Genomic DNA, 5,268 nt, shown 5'->3' on the forward strand with positions numbered 1-5,268 from the left:
ATTTTGCTTTGAGGAAGCAATACTTTTAAACTTGTTTGCAGCTGTCTCTCTCTGCTGCTGCTGCGTCAGGTAGGAAATAGAGAGATGTAATTTTGAGCTCAGCAGTATTGCACGTCCTTATGCAATCTGGTTAACGAGACAAGGGAACACTTGTAACTGAAAAGACGTGCTCCAGCCTGTGCTGGCTCTGTCTTACCCTGGCCTCAAGAGACTGCAGTCTCATTTTGAGGACATAAAAAGCAGAACTGGAAAGGCACATAGAATCATTTAGGTTGGAAAAGCCCTTTAAGATCATCAAGTCCAACCGTTAACCTAGCACTGCCAAGTCCACCACTGAACCATGTCCATAAGCACCACATCTACAGGTCTTTTAAATACCTCTTAGGGATGGCAACTCCACCACTTCCCTGGGCAGCCTGTTCCAATGCTTGGCAACCCTTTTGGTGAAGAACTTTTTCCTAATATCCAATCTAAACCTCCCCTGGTACAACTTGAGGCCATTTCCTCTCATCCTGTCACTGGTTACTTGGGAGAAGAGACCAACCCCCACCTCACCACAACCCCCTTTCAGGTAGTTGCAGAGAGCGATGAGGGCTCCCCTCAGCCTTCTCCTCTCCAGACTGAACACCCCGAGTTCCCTCAGCCGCTCCTCATCAGACTCGTGCTCCAGACCCTTCAGCAGCTTTGTTGCTCTTCTTTGGACACCAGAAGCTTTTCCCATTCTCCCATCACATTCCACAGACTTGATTCACATCAGCTGAATATATAAATGGGAGCCCACAAAGGAGCAAGTAACCAAGATTCTGACAGTCTTCCCTGTGAAGTCAGTCTTGACTCATACAACACCAGCCATCCGTTGGATCATAGTATTTTCAGCATCATGAAAAAACAAGGTCCACCTTTAAAAGCAAAGGTCTTGCCCTCCCAACACTGACTGTTTTCAGACATACACAGTCACATTTTGCTGATTAGCTCTGACCCACTGCCCAGCCCCAAAACACTTATGGATTCCTCAAAGCCTTAAACACAAACGGTGATGATCAGGTCTGGCTCAGTTTAAGAAGCAAATCCCCAGCACAGCAGCACAACCCCATCTCCCTGCCCACAGACATACCACAGGATGACAAATACTCCCGAGTACCTGAGGCTGTGGCTTCTGGGATTTATTTAATTACTCCAGGAGGCAAGAAGGTGGGTTCAGGGAAGCTGTGAGTCAAAGAGGTCCACCTACGGATTAGGGGAACCTTCCTGCTTGACCTGACGCTGTGCAGCTGGGAGTGGGGTGAGGCTGGGGAATCACAGCTTTAACTCGCTGCCTGCTATCAAAGGTCAGTGCCCAGTGTTTCTCCGTCATCTTGTGTGCTGAACACAGAGTAAATATTTCTGACTCCAGCTGGACCCACGGCTTTAATAAAGCTATGCGAGAGTGAGCTGGATTGTCTTCTGGCTCATGCATCAACCACAAAATTATAGGTTTCTGTTATAGACTCTTTATTAAAAGGTGATTTCACGGGAGCCATAAAGAGGGTGATTTTCAAATGTGAGCCGGATCAGCAGGTCTGACAGATTTTTTTGCATCATTCTCAGTCCTCTTTAACCACCCACCTTCTCTCACTCTGACTTTTTTTTAACTTGCATATGAAACCAAGTTGATCTGAAAGTCGCTGACAGATGATATACCCGGTTCCTGTAACAGCATTTTCTTGGCATCACCCTGATGACAACCGTATTCAAGCTCTCTTCTTGGAGCCCCCTCTTTTCCCATGGATGCGGAGCTTCCCCGACCCTTCCTTACAAACAAATCAAACCAGCCAAAGAACTTGGACACATTTTCTTTGTTTTTAACGTTTCTGCTTTGGGCTGGCCTCGGTGAACCACAACCACTTGTCTGCACATCAGCTCTTATTCCGCAAAGGTTAAGCGATAAGTAATATTTTATATTTTTAAAGACTGCCCTGTTCCACTGTAATTTGCATATTCTGCTCTGCAAATATATCCTCCTTGAATTGCAGCCACCTCTGGGGGAAAATGCAGGAAATGATGACCCAGGAACGTACCACACGCCAGCAGGAAACAAGGGACATAAAAAGCAAATCTCTGCTATTACCGAGCATGATAAGATCTCAGATACATACAGGCTTGGTTTAAGATCTTGTTACTAGGTACAAGTACATTTATTAAGCCTTTGTTCTTAAAGTGGGATTTTCAAGAGAGCCTGTAAACGTGGTTTACTACCATAATTTCAGTTATAACATAATAATACACGAGCTTAGAGGAAGGCTATCAGCTGCTGCTTTTTATATATAAAATCTTCCTGGCTGAGCGATTTCGACCTACTATTGATCCAGATGACGCATATGATTCCTATAATTGAGATTGGAGAAAAAAAAGTCTTTCTACTTCTTCCAACATGTTTGTTTCTTACATTTGACAGCTCTGTGTGTGTATTGGTAGGGCTTTTTTCATGATTAAGGTGAAGGAATTTTTCAAGAGTGGAAAGCTGTAACTGCTTCGGATCAAAAGTCACTGAGAAGGTTCAGAGGTAGGCATGGTGGCTGAAAAATACCTGGGTATTTTCCCACTGATGGCCTTTTAAATGTTGAGCAGCTGCTGAAGCTGTTTTCTGGGGCTGACAGCTAGGAATTTTGAAAGAATAAAATACAAATAAGACTGACTCCAGCTTGTAATCTAACAAGCAGGTTCCCAATGCTGCGGGCTCAGTGGTCTTCCCCTTCTCCTTCCGCTCCTACTTTCCCCTGATTCAGGACTGAATTTACATCCACTGGACTCGACGGAAATCCTCCAGTTTCACACAGGATAACCAGGAGGCACTGACTCAGATGAGAAAGACTCGTATGAAGTAAGGATTGCAAGAGCAATTTCAGCAAGCTTGAAACCCTCCCTCTCTGGGTAATGAAGCATGCTGGCAGTTACTAGGTTTAGATCTTTCTGTAGGCAGCATATTGATGGAGAAAGTGCTGTGTATACAGTTGTTTATTTGCAAAAAAGGTAAAAAAAAAATTCTATTAAAATCCTGCACCTCTGGGACTGTCTTTGAAAGGCATGTGATGTGACTTTAAGAGAGAAGTGATCAGCCTGTAGTAATTTAGATGTTCCTGTTGCTATGGATACTTTCTTTTTTTTAAGTGAAGCATACCATTATAATTTAAATTTCCAGCAACAAAAAGGTAGCATATTAAAAGTAATAAAAAATGCCAGAGACATAACTGTTTTATTCTTTACTGTCAGTTTTACTTGTGCTGTGACAGTATATAGAAGTGATAAAATTGCCATGTCTGAGGAGATTTAGTACTTTTACACATTTTATTACATTAATTAGACCTGGGGCTTATACATACGAGCGTGTGATACAGGCAGTACCCAAATGACAGGCCTGGTGCTGGGATGTCACATTAAAATTCATGCTGCCGAGCAGGGGAAAGGAGGATTGTTGTAGCTAAAACAAGACCTGACAAGCAGCAAGTTGGGGGGCTGTTACAGCAAGATTTGGGTCGGGAGATGGAAACACTAAGGTACAAGCCAAATAACTCCCTGCAAAGTATCATCATCAAGGCTTTTAAGCAAAAACTTTGCCTGGAGTGATGTTACCATCCGTGGGATTAATAACAGCCGAGACAGAAACTGCTGCTGTGGTTTGCAGCGAGAGTGTCGGGAAAACTCATCCCTGGGACTGTTTTCCACAGAGGCTGGAGTTTTTTCCTGGGGAATAAATCGCTGATGGCAATGCCTGGAAACGTTAAAAAAACCCCTCAGAGGCACAAAGTGAGTGATCTGGACCTGAATTTGCAGAGCGGCTGGTCTGAAAGGAGGGGAAGAAGAATCTCCTGGGTATCACCCCGTCTGCCCGGAGAGGCGATGGCTTGGTGATGCCCAGGCACGTGTTTGCTTCTGCTTGCCCGAAATGGAAACCGCGATGGCAAAATTTTGGGGCAAACAAGGTGCCTGGGGAATAAATTGAAAGACAAGGAAGGCAGCAGGGGTTTTGGTACCTAAATACTGGTTTCCTTGCATCATGGTTCAAAAGAGGTATGTCAGGGAAGAGAAGGCAGCAGAATTACCCTCTCGTACCGCAGCCTGAAGTGGATGGCTGTTTTATTTCAGCCGTGACTGGTAACGTTGTTCCTACCCCGTTACCTTGGCCAGGACAGGAGTCTTGGCCTGAGTGTGTGGGCTGTAAAGCCAAGCTTTTAAAATCCATATTTCCCCCACCCTCGCTTATCTTTTCCAAGCTGCAAGTAGCAGCTGGGCGAGTGATAAATCACAGGAGTCTGCAGGGATTTTAGAGCCAAAACTTCGACGGGGTTATGTTTCACAACCTGCCTCTCCTGGTATTTTCTTTTGCAGGGAGGGGACCGACCCCACGGCCCTGATGTGGGAACAGTGATGCCAGTGATAATCATGCCTGGATCCTGGAAGGAAGAGCGAAGAGGAGGGCTGGAAGGCAGCACGGTCCCCGCCTGTGAATGCAGGCGGCACTGCTTTCCCCAGTGCTCCCACGCTGGGTTTGCTGGCACGACCTGGCTCCTGCGACTCCCGACGGCTTCCAAAGAGCCCCCCCCGATTGCACCGCGGGATTAAGGGACGAGCACTCAATTGCAAAGAGTGCATTTCTGTGCTCGCAGCCGAGGCCGACAGCTTTCCGGCAGCTTAATGCCCTGTGAGATGCTCGGTGCTGCCAAAGGTGAGCGGCGCCAGCCCGGAGCTGGGTGGGATGGAGAGCCCCGGGCTCCGGCTCCCTGCTCCGAGGCGCCTGGCTGCAGGCCAGCGCTGGCTGACGGCGGCGTGTGGCCCCGATAGCAGAGTGCTAATCCGCTTTCCGGGCAGAGCAGAGGGTCCCTTTGGCTCCGATGGCCCAGAGAGCCGCTGTGCCGGGAGCTTCTCCAGAGCCAGGAGCGAGAAGCAATCGCTGCTGACAAAGATCAGAGCCCAGCAGAAAAGGGACTGAGAGTGTGTCCACCATGAGAGACTGGTGACAGTAAATCAACCAGCACTTAGTCACTAATTACCTTCTACCTGCATATTCACTGTGCAACTGCCTCCCATCTTCCCGCGCTTCCTCCATCTGCTTTCTGGCTCCAGCTCTCTGGCCCCATTTCCACTCCCAGCTCACAACACTTCCTCTTCCTGCAGCTTTTAATGACTTGACATCCCTTCTTTTTGTAAAACCAGTATTTCTCCTGTGAGCCAAGAACCAGCTGGAGATGTTTGCTTTTAGCAGGCAAGAAAAATAACAACCAACCCCCAGCA

This window comes from Phaethon lepturus, unplaced genomic scaffold (assembly GCF_000687285.1).
Source record: "Phaethon lepturus isolate BGI_N335 unplaced genomic scaffold, ASM68728v1 scaffold23571, whole genome shotgun sequence".
Classification (NCBI taxonomy): Eukaryota; Metazoa; Chordata; class Aves; order Phaethontiformes; family Phaethontidae; genus Phaethon; species Phaethon lepturus.